At 45.7% G+C, this 18,821-nt stretch overlaps 1 protein-coding gene across 1 annotated transcript in view; it reads right to left on the bottom strand.

Annotated features, from left to right (window-relative positions):
* Positions 1 to 18,821, bottom strand: part of LOC107618303 (thioredoxin-like protein slr0233) — a 44,380-nt gene that overhangs the window by 18,582 nt on the left and 6,977 nt on the right. The gene's annotated exons all lie outside the window — the stretch shown is intronic.

The raw sequence follows: 18,821 nt of genomic DNA, 5'->3' as shown, positions 1-18,821 counted from the left end.
CAGTTTCAGGTAACCCACGGAACATTGGCGCCGTTGCCGGGGAACCTGGAAGTCATCCCAAAACCATGGCGGACGGCCATGACAACGACCACGATTTAGATCTGGAAAATAGAACACCGCACAAAAATATGCTAAAGGTGCTAAAGGATACCCCAGGATCCAACGGGGACAAAAACTCACCAAATCCGGGAGCCATGGAAGCACTCCAAGAACGTTTAGAGAAAGAAAACTGGAGCACCCAGGTATAACTCATACTCGGAAAAGATCTGCAAAGAGAGGTACGGCGACGACGAGAACTAGAAGAAAAATTACAGCAATTAGAGGCCGACCTCAAAATGAAAGCTCCTCGGACCACTCCTGAGGAAACTTCACGCAAAGAACAGGACCCATTCACCAGGGAAATTATGAAGACTAAAATTCCAAAAGACTTCAAGCTTCCGGATATGGTTTTGTACGATGGCACCACAGATCCCAACCACCATCTTAGCAATTTTAGGAGCAGGATGTACCTTACCGATGCCTCAGACGCCATTCGCTGCAAAGCCTTTCCAACAACTCTCACAAAAACGGCGATCAGATGGTTCGACAACCTACCTCCGAAGTCCATCACAAACTTTGACGAACAACTATACTCCTCTCAAAGCATCCTTGGTCGACATATACAAAGAAGTCTGCCATACAGAGAAAATTCCCCCAGCACGACCACTCAAAGGCAAAAGGGGAGGAGGAAATCGGAAGGAATATTGTGAATACCACCGAATTCAAGGGCACTCTACCAACGAATGCTTCGACTTGAAAAACATCATAGAAAAATTGGTAAGAGAAGGCAAATTAGATCGATTTCTGGCCACCCGGGATGATGACCAAAGAAAAAGACGGAGAGACGAAGATAATGGACGAACTGAACGGTCACCTCGAACACCCGAAAGACACGTCCACATGATACATGGCGGGTTCGCAGGAGGTGGGATCTCCAAATCATCCCGAAAGAGATATCTCAAAGAAGTATACCACGTTGAGGGAAAGGAGGAAGCACCCGACATCCCGGCGATAACATTTACTAAAGAGGATGCATCCGGCATCATTCCGGGACACGACGATCCCATGGTCATCACAATTATATTAGCAAACGCCAATCTACACCGCACACTAGTGGACCAAGGGAGTTCTGCCGACATCTTATTCAAAACAGCTTTCGACAAACTCGGTTTAGACGAAAGGGAACTTAGAGCATACCCGAATAATCTGTTTGGACTAGGAGACACCCCGATACAACCGTTGGGATACGTATCGCTACACACTACTTTTGGAAAAGGAAACCAATCTAGGACCCTCAAAATAGACTACATAGTAGTCGACGTAAGTTCAGCCTACAATGCTCTCATAGGTCGGACAACACTCAATCAACTCGGCGCAATAGTCTCAACCCCACATCTATGCATGAAATTCCCAACTACAGAGGGGATAGCCACTGTAAAAGCAGATCAAAGGATGGCACGTCGTTGCTATAACGAGAGCTTAAACCTCAAAGGAAGGGGAGAAGAGTTTCATACAATTGAGCTTGGCGGAGCTCAGCGTCGGGAGGAACTTCGTCCGCACCCAGAAGGCGAGATAGAGAAGGTTCAGATTGGAGATACCCCGGATAAAACGACTAATATCGGCACGGTCCTAAGAGGAGATTCAAAAAACTCACTGATACAATTTCTGCGAGATAATGCCGACCTCTTCGCATGGAAAGCCGCAGACATGCCAGGCATAAACCCTAAGTTAATGTGCCACAAGTTGGCGGTCTATCCAAGATCTCGGCCGGTACAGCAGAAGCGAAGAAAACTCGGACCAGAGCGATCCCGAGCTGTGGAAGAACAAGTGCAAACGCTACTGGAGGCAGGATTCATAAGAGAAGTCAAGTACCCACTATGGCTAGCCAACGTTGTTCTGGTGAAAAAATCAAATGGAAAGTGGCGCATGTGTACCGATTACACCGATCTCAACAAAGCCTGCCCAAAAGATCCATATCCACTCCCAAGTATTGACGCCCTGGTAGATGCTTCCTCCGGATATAGATACCTATCATTTATGGACGCCTATTCAGGATATAACCAAATCCCCATGTATCCACCAGATCAAGAAAAAACATCATTCTTGACACCAAAGGCGAACTACTGCTACATCGTGATGCCTTTCGGTCTCAAAAATGCGGGAGCTACTTATCAAAGGTTAATGAATAAAGTCTTCTCTGCTCACATCGGAAAAATCATGGAAGTTTATGTGGACGACATGTTGATAAAAACACAAAGCGAAAATACATTATTGTCCAACCTGTCCCAAGTATTCAACACTATAAGGAAACATGACATGCGACTCAACCCCGCAAAATGTACCTTCGCCGTTGAAGCAGGCAAATTCTTGGGATTCATGCTCACACAAAGGGGAATCGAGGCAAATCCAGACAAATGTCAAGTCAAGTTCGGGTTCCCGGCCTCCAATAACCAGGCAGAATATGAAGCACTGTTAGCTGGTTTGAAGCTGGCTAAAGAGGTCAGAGCTCAAAAATTCAATATTTACAGCGATTCACAAGTAGTCACATCACAAATAACAGGGAGCTACCAAGCCAAAGATCCCACCATGAAAAAATATTTGGATAAAACCAAGGAACTGCTCGGACAAGTTGGGGAATATATAATCTGCCACATACCCCGCGAACGAAATGCCCGAGCTGATGCACTCTCAAAACTAGCCAGCACTAAACCAGGGGGCAACAATAGAAGCCTCATCCAGGAAATGTTGCAAAACCTATCAATCTCGGAAGAGGAACAAGTCCTGGCCATAACAAGTCAGGACCAAGGATAGATGACTCCCATAATCAATTACCTCAAAGAAGGAATACTCCCCGCAGAAGAAAAGGAGGCAAATAAGTTAAAAAGGGAGGCACAGTACTACACCATCATAAACAACATCCTATACAAAAGAGGAATCTCAATACCTTTACTAAAATGTGTACCGACCTCCAACACAAAGGAAGTGCTAGAAGAAATACATAGCGGCATTTGTGGTAATCATCTCGGAGCGCGAGCTCTCACCAAAAAAGTACTCCGGGCAGGATTCTATTGGCCAACTTTACAAAAAGAAGCCACAGAATTTGTAAAGACATGTCCGCCATGTCAAAAACATGCCAACTTTCACATCGCCCCACCAGAAGAGCTCATCAACGTGACTTCACCTTGGCCATTCGCAAAATGGGGACTCGACCTTCTCGGCCCCTTCCCACAGGGGTCAGGACAAGTTAAATTTCTCATAGTGGGCGTAGATTACTTTACAAAGTGGATCGAAACAGAACCCCTAGCCAATGCCACCGCTCAAAGAAGTCGGAAATTCTTATATAGAAACATCGTCACAAGATTCGGGATTCCATATTCAATAACTACAGATAATGGCACTCAATTCACAGACGCAGGCTTCAGAAAACTAGTAGCCGACCTGAATATAAAGCACCAGTACACTTCCGTCGAGCATCCACAAGCCAATGGACAGGCCGAAGCGGCTAACAAAGTCATATTGGCTGGACTAAAACGGAGATTACAAAATGCAAAGGGAACCTGGGCAGAAGAGCTGCCACAGGTCCTATGGGCATATCGAACAACTCCACATTCAACCACGAAGGAATCCCCCTTCCGATTAGCATACGGAACAGAAGCAATGATTCCAGTAGAAATCAAGGAAGGATCGCCAAGAGTAGTTCACTACAATGAAGGAGCGAACTTCCAACTTCAGAGAGAAGAGCTCGACTTGTTACCCGAAACCCAAGAAAGAGCTCGAATCAGGGAAGAAGCTCTAAAACGTCGAATGGCTTCCAGATATAATCAAAAGGTGGTGCCGAGAAGTTTCACAGAAAATGATCTCGTCCTAATCCGAAATGATATCGGAACAACTCGACCAGGAGAGGGAAAGCTGGCAGCAAACTGGAAAGGACCCTACCGAGTTATAGAAGTGCTTGGAAAGGGCTACTACAGACTGTCCGAACTCGATGGACGGGAGCTTCCCAGGTCATGGCACGCCTACAATCTTAGAAGGTACTACAGTTAGAAAAAAGTATACAAAAGATCTCATCATTGGATGCACTCTTTTTCCTGAAAAGGTTTTTTAATGAGGCACCAAATTGAGACTCAGACGATCCCATATGTATATATTTCTACCTTTTCTTTTAAATAAAATATTTTTGAGATATTCTACAAAGATTTCAAGACGCATTAATCTGAAGCATTCATCGTTCGATTATAAAGCGACAGATCGACATAAAGTGAAAAACAATTTCACTGTACGATCACGATAAAGACAAATCGTCCGATAAAGGTGAAAACGCGATTCACCCAAAAGACGACCTAGAGATGACAATCACTTTCTACAAATCGGCAAAGATGAACACAGAATAATGCAAGAAGTTATCGAAATCAATCTTAAAAAGAACCTGACGAGGTCTTACGGATCGCTAAAATAATAACTTTAAAGACTGGCCGACATTGCCAAGTCGGACCAAGTCAACCCAAGTTATAAGTAAACCCTGGAAAGAGGTCTGGCCAACCCTATTAAAGAGGATTACTTTAACTTAGAAGGGCTCGACATAACAAAGTCAGCCCAAACTAAAAGTTATCCAAGTAGTCCCTGAAAGAGATCTGACAAAGATCCAAGAAAGAGGACTACAAATAACTTAAAGGAGACCGATATAACCAAGTCGGACTCCTACTACAAACTAAAAGTTATCCAAGTAGTCCCTGAAAGAGATCTGACAAATATCCAAGAAAGAGGACTACAAATAACTTAAAGGAGACCGATATAACCAAGTCGGACTCCTACTACTACTAAAAGTTATCCAAGTAGTCCCTGAAAGAGATCTGACAAAGATCCAAGAAAGAGGACTACAAATAACTTAAAGGAGACCGATATAACCAAGTCGGACTCCTACTACTACTAAAAGTTATCCAAGTAGTCCCTGAAAGAGATCTGACAAAGATCCAAGAAAGAGGACTACAAATAACTTAAAGGAGACCAATATAACCAAGTCGGACTCCTACTACTACTAAAAGTTATCCAAGTAGTCCCTGAAAGAGATCTGACAAAGATCCAAGAAAGAGGACTACAAATAACTTAAATGAGACTGATATAACCAAGTCGGACTCCTACTACTACTTAAAAGTTATCAAAGTAGTCCCTAAAAAAGATCTGACAAAGATCCAAGAAAGAGAACTACAAATAACTTAAAGAAGACCGATATTACCAAGCCGGACTCCTACTACAAACAAGTTATCAAAACAATTCCCAAAGGAGACCTGACAAAAGATCCAGGAAAGGGACTACAAATATAACTTAGAAATGGACTGCGAAAACAACTCGGGGACCAACTTGAAGGAATCGGTTACGAATCGTCAGAAATAAACCAGAGCGAGAACGAACCAAAAAATCAAGTTAGACCTACCTAGCCACAACCACAAAGGATTCAAAATACAAAATACGAAAATAATCCAAAAGAGGTTAAGCTGTAGGGTTCCAACATTCACAGAAAAAGAAAAGTCAAGCGCAAAAGACAAAGTTATCAAGGCTAAAAAGCCTCGGAGGCAACCAAAATCTACCGCAAAGAAGCTAAAGCATGCTACCATTTGTTTTTATAACAAAAGTTGCTGGGCAAGCAACAGGAAAGCGTCAGCAAAACATAAAGAGTTTAAAAAAGCCCACAAGCTGGGCCAACTACAAATAAAAATCTAAGAATCAGAAGACTTTTTAGCAGCATCAGGCCGAGGAGACGGAGGCCGAGTCTGGAGAGGAACGGCATCTACTGTACCGTCATTCCGATTCAAAATCTGGCAGTCGGGATCAGAAACAGGAGGGCCAACCTCGGCAGGGGCAGCAGAAGTCGACACCTTGGTAGAGGTTACAGGGGGAGGATCGACATCATCCTCATCCTCGTCATCAGGGACAACCTTGCCATCCCTGACAACGTTCTCCAAGCTAAAGAGGCTCAGGTCAGCCTCGGGAGCAATAACCCGAACTTGTGCCTTCGGGTTTTCATAGGCAGCAGTTACACTGCCAACAAGGTGACCTTGAAGTTCAGAGTAATTCTCCCGGGCACTCTCCAATTCTTCCCTTAGGCGCAACACCTCCCGGTAGGACGTCAAATAACTATCCTTATGCCGCATAGCCGTGTGCTCGGCCAATTTCAAAGAGCCAGCGAATGAAGCAGAAATAGCCTTTTCATTTTCCAAATCTTTCTCCAACTTGGCCACCCTTACTTCAAGCTCCCCCTTCAAATCCTTCATCCGATCAAACTCCTGTTTGGCCTCCTCCATAAAAGCTTTAGTGGCATGGAGAGGAAGACTTTGAGCAGTCCGATATAGGGCCGCCCCCATGTGTGCCAACTTGATGCCACTCCGGGTAATATAGTCAAAATGATGAAGAATCGACACGTCGTCCATAGGAAGAACACCATAAGGACCAACTTGTTGATCTACAAACTCAACTGCATCAAAGTCAGGAGCGTCAAGGTTGAAAGGTTCAGCTGTTCTTTGCTTCTTACTAAGAGGGGGACCAGAAGCCGCAACGGAAGATTGTGGAGGATCAACCTGACGGACCCGAGGAGTAGGAATTGCTCTCCTCGGTCCGGGAGAACTCGGTATAGGAGGTTTAACCAGAGGCTGAGAAGATCCCTCTCCAGCCGCTTTGGCCGAGAGGTTTAGTGTTGCGGTCGCCTTCTTCGCCTTCTTATAGGCCCTCATAGAATCGTTATTCTTTGACATCTCTGAAAAAGACAAAAAACAAAGACAAGTTACAACACAGGAGAAACACAGCCCGGGAGCAACTATAAAATAAATCAGGCAGTACCCAAAGCAGCCCGAACCAACGATGGATCACTCAAAAATCTCTTCGTGTCCAGGTGGGGTGGCTTCCCCCACAAATCTTCAAGAACGACCACAAAGGCCCGTTCAACCTCACTAAGCATTTCCCACGTATAACGTGGCACTCTTACATTCCTTTGCCACTCCAGAGGAAAAGCAGGTTCATCATTTTCGTCTAGAAAAAAGGGGCGAACCCCCTCAATGGCATGGACCCGGAAGAAGTAGTTCTTAAAATCTTTAAACGACTCATCATACATGGCAAAAACTTTATGCCCCTGGGCCGACCTGAAAGAAACCCAGGAAGCTTTCTTTTTGGAGGAACCTCCAGGTTTAGCCAAGACAAAAAGATAAAGGAAAAGAGTTTCAGAAGGTGTTATGTCCAACTCCTGACAAAGAAGTTGAAATATTTTGATAAAACCCCAGGAGTTTGGATGAAGCTGGGACGGAGCAATATTACAGGACCACAACAAGTCAGTTTCAAAAGCAGTAAAAGGGTTTAATTGACTGAAGAAGTATTCATAAGCATAGAAGGAAGGATGGCCCCCCTCGACGGAGGTCGGAAAACAAACTCTCTCATCGGAATCAGGAGCAACAAGCTCATAATCCCCCTCGCGGGCACTACTGCCACAAATCCTATGGCGCTTCCGCAGCTCTGTGCAAAATTCAGCATCCACAATGGAAACACACAACAAGACAAGGGAGTCCAGCCAATCGGACATCCCCTCGGGAACTCTGGAAGACATCTCTACAATGTTATTGCGAGAAGACATGAGGCCAACTAATCCTACAAGTAAGAAAAAAGATGGGATTACTAAAAACATCTCGGACAAGGGAGAAAACAACTCAAACACGATACAGACGAACACGCAGAAAAAGGAAAACCCCAAGACCCAAACCAAAGTCCTGGGGCATCCTTTGGAGGCAATAATCAGGCAAGGTTTTCAGGAAAAATCTACAGCTCGCATCCCAGCATCTCTCAGAAAGCATTCAAACAGCAAACATTTTTGAATCACAGTAAAACACAGAAATTACAGTCTACCAAGCAAAAAGCATTTCCAAAATCAAAGAACGCCAAGAGGAAATCATCAAAGGTGCAAACTTTTTCAGAATCAGACGAAAAAGAAATCTCCAAACAAAGCAAGGAAAATGCAGACTTTCTATCGGTACCAGACAGGAAACAACCAGAAGCAACAAAATCCTAGAAAGCCTCGACGAAAATACCAAGAGAAGGCATTATAAGTGACAAGCAAATACAAGACCAAGAAAAAGATTCAAACTTTCAAACATGCAAAATCAAAACTGAAGACGAAGCCATAAAAGAAACAAGAAAGCTAGCACCAACCTGGAAAAAGCAGCAAGCTTCAAGAAAATTGAGAATGAAAAGACGAAATCTGGAATCGCCCCCTCACGAGCAGAAAGTACGAACAAAAGCAGTATCACAGAGAGAAACGCGAAACTCCAGGAGAAAACAGAAGCTTCAGACACCGCAACGCAAGAAAAATTGAAACAAGGGTGAAAAGCAGAGAATAAAGGAATAAGTGCAAAGAAGTTACGAAAAGGGCGAGGGAGAGAAACCGTTTCTGGGTTTTTCAAAATCAAAATAAAGAACCAAAAGGGAAACGGGGCAATTAATGTTAAAATTAAATGAAGGCATTAAACCCACGCACGTTCCCAAAGCGCCGAAATAAAAGCACATGCTTTTAGAGGAAAAAACGTTCTACATTCAAAAAAGCTTCTACAAAGGAATCGACAAAATGCTTGAGTTCGGCTTCACTAAAGAAGGACTGAAGTCAAGAACTCGGCCTCAAAAAGAAGACCGAGCTCAAGCAGGGGCACTGTTCATACCCTGGGTCGAGCTGTCCGAACCGGGATGTTCAGTAGCAAAGCGACCGACCTGTTCAGGTCAAACGGACCGACCTCTTTACGAAGAACTCGGCAGGAAAGCCCAATAAAGGGCCCAAATAGAGGAACACGACCCAAATCCAAAGGCAGTCCAAGCCTATAGAGATAAAGGCGGTTCCCTTGAAGATAAGCTGACCCCATCCAAAGATAAGATAAGATAGGATAAGATAACTAACTTATCTTATCTAAGAAGGTCACTTCTCACCATTATAAATACACTGGAGCACCTAGGTATAACTCATACTCTGATTCTACATAAACCTGCTTAATACCCATGCTAACTTAAGCATCGGAGTCTCTTGCAGGTACCCCCCCACCCTCCGGTGACCAAGGATCAGTAGTGCAGCAAGTCCAACAAGTCGGCCACAACAGCTCCGGCCGCCACCAGCCAGCAGGACACGTCAGCTCCGACCAGCACAGAAGATCTCATCCGAGATCGATCTACAGTTTCAGGTAACCCCCGGAACATTCCATGACTTTAAAAATTATTTTTTCAAAGTTCAAGCTGTAGAGGGTCACCACCCCTTTTTCCTGGATGAGAGTTCTTCTCCTCGCTTTCCTCTGTACTGGTTAGAGGCCTCCCTCTGTGAGAAATATAGTTTGGATGACCTGGATGAAGTGGAGGCAGCCATTGTGGGGTTCCTCCGAGAAGTGTGGGGGAGGGCCCCTTATCTGGATACTAAAAAGTTTCTCCAAGGGACTCCGACTTTTGTCCAGACACAATTAGGTAGCTTTTGCTTTGTTTATGTTTTCTGACTTCGCTTCTTCCGACTTGTTTTGATAACTTTAGCTACCTATTATTTTTTACAGAGATGGCAAAAAAGAATTCCAGGGAATCTTACCAGAGGGTTCAGAAGTTCAAGGCGAGATCCCGCGCTAGGGTTGGTGGCGCCAGGGTAACTAACTCTCCTCTTCCTTCTCCTCCTCCTTCTTCCCGCAATTTGGGGACTCCTTCCCGACCTATTGTTATTCCTTCTTCGGCTCCTTCTCGGCCGTCTCCTCCTCCCCGATCTTCTCCTGAGCCAGAAAAAAAGAAGCGCAAGACTTTAGAGTCTAGCTCTTCTTTTGAAGGTGAGGCTAAAGTGGATGCGCCTCAATTTGTTCGGAAGTACATCTATCCTCATACCCGTATAGGTATGGATGATGTTTCTATCCGAAACCATCTCACTATTCTAGCTCAGGAGAGTATCAGGACAGCGGGAGTGTGCACAAAGTTCCTTGATATTTTTGAGAAGACTCCTCTTAGCTCTCTGGGTTCAACCTCGAGGGTTGAAGAGTTGGAGGGGAGGCTTCTCATATATCAGGAGCAGGAGAAGGGACTGAAGGAGGAGGTCGCCAAATTGAGGGAGGAGAGGGGCGTTCTCCGGGAGAAGGAGAGTAAGTTGCAGGCCCAATGCAACATGGAGGAGGGCTTGAGGTTGAAGGCCCAAGAGAGCTATTCAAGTTTGTTCGAGGACCTTGTGGCGGTGAAGAAGGATTTTCTGAAGGCTCGGAATGACTTTACCAAGTTGGAGGACTCCATTGCTGACGGGGCCGAGGAAGCATGGAGGATCTTTAAGGAACAGGTCGGAGTCCTTGCTCCCGACCTGGATCTCTCGCCTTTGGATCCAGACAAGGTCGTCATTGACGGGGCTATAGTTTCTCCTCCCTCTCCCCAATATGTCATCGAGTCAGATTTGAAGACTCGGGGCAGAGGATAATGGAGTCTCCTCCCCGACCAAAGGATGCCTCGAGTTCCTCGAAAGCTCCCGGAACCTCCTCTTCGTCTCCTATGGATACTTCTCTCCCTGGTCCTGATGGCGCTCCGACTACTCTTCCTGATTCTAGTGGTGATCCTCTTTGAAAAAATGATTGTGGCTATATGGGGCCCGGCCTGTGGGTCTCCTCTTTTTTAAACTCTTTATTTTTTTTTGTAGTGGTGGTAGTTTGTTGACATTCTCTTTGGCCTTTTAGGGCCATAAACAAAACGCTTAGAAATACCCTTTTTTGGATAAAGGGTTTAAGTTATAAAAAAAATACCCTTTTTTGGATAAGGGTTTTAAGTTACCTTTCTTTGTCTTTTTGTGTGCATGTTTTTCTGATTTTAGGTTTTTTGGAAAACCCCTTCGATCCTTATTTTGAAAACCCTCTTTCTTGGCTGGCTGTCCTTTCCTTTGAGTTTCTTTTTTCCTTAAGAACTTAGGACAGCCTTTAGCTTTGGCGCTTTTGATAGGTTTTTTGATCTCTTTTTTGGTATTCCTTATACTCAAATTTTTCATTTATTGAGTTCCTATGACTTAGGTTATTTTTGTGATGCGTTTTCTTTGCTGCTCGGTTTTTCATTTCGACTTATGAGTCAGAATGTTTCCGAGTTTCTCACGATCAACTTTTATAACCTCTTTACGCCGACTTGTACCTCGTCGTTTTATCCTGACGACCATCTAGGTCGGTCATGGGATTTTCACGCTTTGTCGAGCTTAAGTCGGCGCGTTTCGTAGAAAGAAAAACGAAAAGGAATTTATAAGAGATAAAAGATCTTTATTTATTTGCGAAGGTACTTTTACTGCTACTAAGGACTTTTCACTATCTATGACCCCTTAGTCTCTGCTATGATGCCTCGTTAAAAACCCCCCTTCAGAAAAAACCCTCTTTTGGGAAAAAATCATGAAGTTGGGAAAAAAGTACATCAGGGAGTAAAGTTCACTTTTAACTGTAGTACCTTTTCATGTTACAAGCATGCTAAGACCTAGGTAACTCGGCTCTGCTCAAGTCGGTCACTTTGTAATAACCCTTTCCTAGGACTTCACTAATTTTGTATGGTCCCTTCCAATTGGCAACGAGTTTTCCTTCCCAGATTTGTTGACTCCAATGTCGTTTCTGATCAAGACCAAGTCGTCTGGGGTGAAACTCCTTCGAATGACTTTTCTGTTGTACCTGGTGGTCATCCTTTGTTTCAACGCTGCTTCTCTTATCTGGGCTTGCTCTCGGACTTCGGGGAGCAATTCAAGCTCCTCTTTGTGCCCCTGTGTATTTCCGACCTCATCATGGAGGATCACCCTTGGACTTTGTTCGCTGATTTCTACTGGTATCATGGCTTCTATGCCGTAGACAAGTCGGAAGGGTGTTTCTCCTGTGGTGGATTGTGGCGTCGTCCGGTAGGCCCATAACACTTGCGGGAGCTCCTCAGCCCAAGCTCCTTTTGCATCTTGTAGTCTTTTCTTTAGTCCTGCCAGTATGACTTTGTTAGCTGCCTCAACTTGTCCATTTGCATGTGGATGTTCCACCGAGGTGAATTGGTGTTTGATTTTCATACTGGCCACTAGGTTTCTGAAGGTAGAGTCGGTGAACTGGGTTCCATTATCTGTAGTAATGGAATAGGGTATCCCATACCTTGCGATGATATTTTTGTAGAGGAACCTCCGACTTCTCTGGGTAGTGATAGTGGCCAATGGTTCTGCTTCTATCCACTTTGTGAAGTAGTCTATTCCCACAATTAAGTATTTGACTTGTCCTGGGGCCTGGGGAAAAGGTCCTAACAGGTCCATCCCCCATTTTGCGAAAGGCCATGGAGAAGTTATACTGATTAGCTCCTCTGGTGGAGCCACGTGGAAATTTGCGTGCATCTGGCATGGTTGGCATTTCTTCACAAATTCTATGGCATCCTTCTGCAAGGTCGGCCAATAGAACCCTGCTCGGATTACCTTTCTTGCTAGCGACCTGGCTCCGAGGTGGTTTCCGCAGATTCCATTATGAACCTCCTCTAGTACTTCAGTTGTCCTTGAGGTCGGTACGCACTTTAGCAATGGTGTTGATATTCCTCTTTTATAGAGGGTATTTTTCACCAAAGTGTAGTATTGTGCTTCCCTCCGAATTTTCTTGGCCTCTTTTTCCTCTTTGGGAAGGATGTCGAATTTTAGGTATTCGACCAAGGGATTCATCCATCTGAGGTTTAACCCGGTCACTTCAAGGACTTCCTGTTTGTCCTCTGTTTTCACCACAGAAGGTTCTTGGAGAGTTTCCTGGATCAAGCTTCTACTATTCCCCCCTGGTTTGGTACTTGCTAACTTGGAGAGGGCGTCTGCTCTGCTATTAAGATCCCGAGTTATGTGTCTGATCTCGGTTTCTGCAAAGTGCCCGAGATGCTCCAGAGTTTTTTCCAAGTATCTTTTCATATTCGAGTCTTTGGCCTGATACTCTCCATTTATTTGGGAGGTCACTACTTGGGAATCGCTGAATATTAGCACTTTGGTTGTGCTGACCTCTTCTACTAGCTTTAATCCTGCAATCAGAGCTTCATATTCTGCCTGATTGTTAGAAGCTGGAAATTTAAATTTGAGGGAAACATCTATCTGTTTTCCCCCTTCATTGGCTAGTATTATGCCTGCACCGCTTCCTGTCTTGTTTGAGGATCCATCTACGTATAGTTCCCATGTAGTTGGCTTTCCCTCTTGGTCTCCCGCGTACTCCGCTATGAAGTCGGTGAGGCATTGGGCTTTGATCGCTGTCTGAGTTTCATACTTCAAGTCGAACTCGGAGAGCTCTATCGCCCATTGAACCATTCTCCCTGCAACATCCGTCTTTTGGAGGATTTGCTTCATAGATTGGTTCGTTCAGACTCTTATTGTGTGGGCTTGGAAGTAGGGCCGTAACCTCCGTGAGGCTATTACTAAGGAGTAAGCAAACTTCTCTAGTTTGTGGTACCTTTGTTCGGGGCCCTGTAGAACTTTGCTGGTGAAGTACACTGGATACTGTCCGACCTCATCCTCTCGTATTAGGGCTGATGCGACAGCTTTGTCTGCTACAGACAAATATAGGACGAGTTCTTCCCCAACTAGAGGTCGGGTGAGGATTGGAGGTTGGTTCAAGAATTTTTTGAACTCTTGGAACACTTCTTCGCATTCTGGAGTCCATTCGAACTGGCATCCTTTTCTTAGCAGAGAGAACAGTGGAAGGGACCTTAATGCTGACCCTGCCAAGAACCTAGAAAGGGCTGCAAGTCGGCCATTCAGTTGTTGGACCTCTCTCAAGCAAGTTGGGCTTTCATTTCTAGGATGGCTTTGCACTTGTCGGGATTTGCTTCGATCCCTCTTTGGATTAGCATGAACCCTAGAAATTTTTCAGCCTCCACCGCGAAGGTGCATTTTGCGGGATTTAGCCTCATCCCATGCGCCTTTATGGTGTTGAAAACTTGTGCGAGGTCCGTAAAGAGGTCGGCCTCTTCCCGGGTTTTTACCAGCATGTCGTCTACGTAGACCTCCATTAAGTGCCCAAGGTGGGGAGCGAACACTTTGTTCATCAGCCTTTGGTACGTGGCCCCTACGTTTTTTAATCTGAAAGGCATGACCACGTAGCAATAATTTGCTCTAGGCGTGATGAATGATGTATTTTCCTGGTCTGGCTTGTACATCGGGATTTGGTTATATCCCGAGTAGGCATCCATAAACGACAAGTATTGATACCCTGAGCTGGAGTCCACTAGGGTATCAATGCTTGGGAGCGGATATGGGTCCTTGGGACATGCCTTATTCAGGTCGGTATAGTCAACGCACATCCTCCACTTGCCATTTTGTTTCTTAACTAGCACTACATTTGCTAGCCATGTTGGGTATTTAACTTCTCTGATGAAGCCGGCTTCTAGGATTGCTTGTACCTACTCTTCTACCGCTTGAGCTCGTTCTGGGCCGAGCTTACGCCTTCGCTGCTGTACAGGTCGAGACCCTGGGTGGACCGAGAGCCGGTGGGACATGAGCTCGGGGTCTATCCCTGGCATGTCGGAAGCTTTCCAGGCGAAGAGGTCGGAGTTTTCTTTTAGGAGCTTTGTCAACCTTTGTTTTAAGTTTTCTTCTAGGTTAGCTCCTATGTTGGTATTTTTCCCTTCCTCTTCGCCGACCTGTATTTCTTCAGTTTTTCCTCCTGGTTGTGGGCACAGCTCTTCTTTGGTTCTTGTGCCACCGAGCTCTATGGTGTGGACTTCCTTGCCTTTCCCTCTCAGATTGAGGCTTTCATTGTAGCATTTTCTCGCCAACTTCTGGTCTCTCCGTATCGTTGCTATCCCCGCAAATGTCAGAAATTTTATGCAAAGATGAGGGGTAGACACCACCGCTCCGAGTCGATTTAGGGTAGCTCTGCCAATCAAGGCATTATATGCTGATCCCACATCGATGACTATGAAGTCTATGCTCAGAGTTTTGGATTTTTCCCCCTTTCTGAAGGTCGTGTGGAGGGGTAGAAATCCCAGTGGTTTTATCGGCGTGTCGCCTAATCCACATAAAGTATCGGGGTAGGCTCTTAACTCCTTTTCATCCAACCCTAATTTGTCGAATGCGGGCTTGAAAATGATATCTGCCGAACTCCCTTGGTCTACTAGGGTTCTGTGGAGATGGGCATTGGCTAGGATCATGGTTATCACCACTGGATCATCATGTCCAGGGATTACTCCTTGCCCATCCTCCTTTGTGAATGAGATTGTGGGGAGGTCGGGTGATTCACTCCCGACCTGGTAAACTCGCTTGAGGTGTCTCTTGCGAGAGGACTTGGTGAGTCCCCCACCCGCAAATCCTCCCGAGATCATATGTATGTGTCTCTCGGGGGTTTGTGGCGGTGGGTCTCTTCTGTCGCCATCCTCTCGCTTTCTCTTCCCATGATTGTCCGACCTTTCCATGAGATATCTATCAATCCGACCTTCTCTGACCAGCTTTTCTATCACATTTTTAAGGTCGTAGCAATCATTTGTTGAATGACCATAGATCTTATGGTACTCACAGTAATCGCCGCGGCTTCCTCCCTTTTTATTTTTAATGGGCCTAGGAGGCGGCAGCCTTTCAGTGTTGCAGATTTCTCTGTATACATCCACCATGGAAACCTTTAGAGGAGTATAAGAGTGATATTTCCTTGGTCTGTCGAGACCGGCCTCTTCTTTTTTCTTGGGCTCCCTCTCCCTCTCTTTTATTGGGGGAGGGTGCCCAGGTCGCCAACTCGGCTCTCGTAGTCTGGCATTTTCCTCTATGTTGATGTACTTCTTAGCTCTCTCTTGTACATTGCTCAAGGAGGTTGGGTGCCTTTTGGATATGGACTGGGAGAAGGGACCTTTTCGAAGTCCATTTACTAGCCCCATAATTACTTCCTCCGTGGGCAGGTCTTGAATTTCCAGACACGCTTTATTGAACCTTTCCATATAGTCTCGTAGAGGTTCTCCAACCTCCTGTTTTACTCCTAGGAGGCTCGGTGCGTGCTTTACTTTGTCCTTCTGGATAGAGAACCGCATCAAGAACTTTTGTGAGAGGTCCTCGAAACTAGTGACCGACCTTGGAGGGAGGTTGTCAAACCACTTCATTGCTGCTTTCGACAAGGTGGTCGGGAAAGCCTTGCAATGAGTAGCATCAGAAGCGTCAGCCAGATACATCCGACTTTTGAAGTTGCTTAGATGATGCTTCGGATCTGTGGTTCCATCATAGAGGTCCATATCAGGGATTTTGAAGTTTCTCGGAACTTTTGCCCTCATTATGTCCTCACTGAATAGGTCTTCTCCTCCCAAGGGAGAATTTTCTCGGTCATTGCGGGAGCTCCAATTTTTGAGGACGGACTCCAGCCTTAAGAGCTTTTCTTCTAGCTCCTTTCGTCGCTCTATCTCATTTTTCATGTTTCTCTCCGCCTCTCGATGTCGTTCTAGTTTTTGCTCCAGTTGTTCCAAACGTCCTTGGTGGCCGTGGAACAGTCTTCAGAAGAATTTGCCTTTGGGTCCTTTAACCCAGAGGTGCTTTCTCTGTTCTGGTTGATCGCGCCTTGGTGAGTGGCCATGTCTGCATCATTGTTCCCTACGTTCAGGCTCTTAACTCCTTTTCATCCAACCCTAATTTGTCGAATGCGGGCTTGAAAATGATATCTGCCGAACTCCCTTGGTCTACTAGGGTTCTGTGGAGATGGGCATTGGCTAGGATCATGGTTATCACCACTGGATCATCATGTCCAGGGATTACTCCTTGCCCATCCTCCTTTGTGAATGAGATTGTGGGGAGGTCGGGTGATTCACTCCCGACCTGGTAAACTCGCTTGAGGTGTCTCTTGCGAGAGGACTTGGTGAGTCCCCCCCCCCAAATCCTCCCAAGATCATATGTATGTGTCTCTCGGGAGTTTGTGGCGGTGGGTCTCTTCTGTCGCCATCCTCTCGCTTTCTCTTCCCGTGATTGTCCGACCTTTCCATGAGATATCTATCAATCCGACCTTCTCTGGCCAGCTTTTCTATCACATTTTTAAGGTCATAGCAATTATTTATTGAATGACCATAGATCTTATGGTACTCACAGTAATCACCGCGGCTTCCTCCCTTTTTATTTTTAATGGGCCTGGGAGGCGGCAGCCTTTCAGTGTTGCAGATTTCTCTGTATACATCCACCATGGAAACTTTTAGAGGAGTATAAGAGTGATATTTTCTCGGTCTGTCGAGACCGAGTTCTTCTTTCTTCTTGGGCTCTCTCTTTTTCTCTTTTGTCGAGGGGACGTGCCCGGACCGCCAACTCGGCTCTCGTAGTTTGGCATTCTCCTCCTTGTTGATGTACTTCTCTGCTCTTTCTTGTACATCGCTCAAGGAGGTGGGGTGCCTTTTTGATATGGAATGTGAGAAGGGACCTTCTCTGAGCCCATTTACTAACCCCATGATGACTGCCTCGGAGGGCAGGTCTTGAATTTCCAAACATGCTTTATTGAACCTTTCCATATAGTCCCGCAAAGGTTCTCCGACCTCCTGCTTTATTCCTAGGAGGCTTGGTGCGTGTTTTACTTTATCCTTCTGGATGGAGAACCTCATCAAGAACTTTCTCGAGAGGTCCTCAAAGCTGGGGACCGATCTTGGTGGGAGGATGTCGAACCACTTCATCGCTGCTTTTGATAAGGTGGTCGGAAAAGCTTTGCAGCGAGTCGCATCAGAAGCATCAGCCAGATACATCCGACTTTTGAAATTGCTTAAATGATGCTTCGGATCTGTGGTTCCATCATAGAGGTTCATATCAGGGCTTTTGAAGTTTCTTGGAACTTTTGCCCTCATGATGCCTTCACTGAACGGATCTTCTCCTCCCAGGGGCGACTATTCTCGGTCGCCACGAGAGTTCCGACTTCTAAGGGAGGATTCTAGTTTTAAGAGTTTTTCTTCTAACTCTTTTCGTCGCTCTATCTCTTCCCTGAGATTTCGCTCTGCCTCCCGTTGTCATTCTAACTCCTGTTCCAATTGTTCCAAACGGCCTTGGTGGCCGTGGACCAATCCCATTAGCTTGGTTGCGTGGGGTGGCCCTTCCTTTCCTGACTCTCGTCCATTCGAGGAGTTCACCTTCGGATTTTTAAGCCCGTAGGTGCCTTCCCGATGTTGATCGCTGGCTTCCTGGTGGGGAGTTGGGTTCGCATCGTTGTTTCCGATATCCAGGTTTTCCTGTTCGGAATCAGACGCCGTGTGGCCATCTTCCGGTGATTCGTCCGCCATCACTGGTTGATCTCTCAGGTCCCCGGTAACGGCGCCAATGTTACGTTGGGTAACCGGAGATTATTGGGCTGGACTCGCTGGGTTAGCCCAATCGTCTGAGGAAGGAAGCCTTCGAGCGGGTTTGCGCCTTGGGGGCCTCCGTCCGACTTGTGAGTATGAACAAATGGGGGGTGGTACCTGCAAAGACACTCTGATGCCTAAGTCAGCAAGGGTGTGAGCAGGTCTAGAGAGTATTGGGACTCAGAGATACCTGAGGGGTGTCAGTGTACTTATAGTGGTGAACCAATAACCACCGTTGAAGTAGTTCCACCTTTTAAGGTGGATAACCGTCCCTTTATTTTAGGGGAGTTGGGATATGGCTCCTGGAAGTGGGTTGAGAGATTTTTGGGGCAGTTACTCATTGGAATGAGTGTTTATCTGCCAGCTAACTCTCGTCTCCGACTTCTTTTAGAGCAAGATGTGGCTAGTACCAACTTTTTTAGAGGAAGGTCGGTGTGGGGTGAGACTCAATCTTTTGGATTGGGTCTTTCGTTTGGATCTGGGCCTTAGTGTTGGGCAAGAATATGAACAATATGTATATACATCTT

The sequence above is a fragment of the Arachis ipaensis genome, chromosome B09 (genome assembly GCF_000816755.2).
Source record: "Arachis ipaensis cultivar K30076 chromosome B09, Araip1.1, whole genome shotgun sequence".
Taxonomy (NCBI): Eukaryota; Viridiplantae; Streptophyta; class Magnoliopsida; order Fabales; family Fabaceae; genus Arachis; species Arachis ipaensis.
Note: the sequence above shows the minus strand (reverse complement) of the source record. Positions and strands in the feature narration are given on the sequence as shown.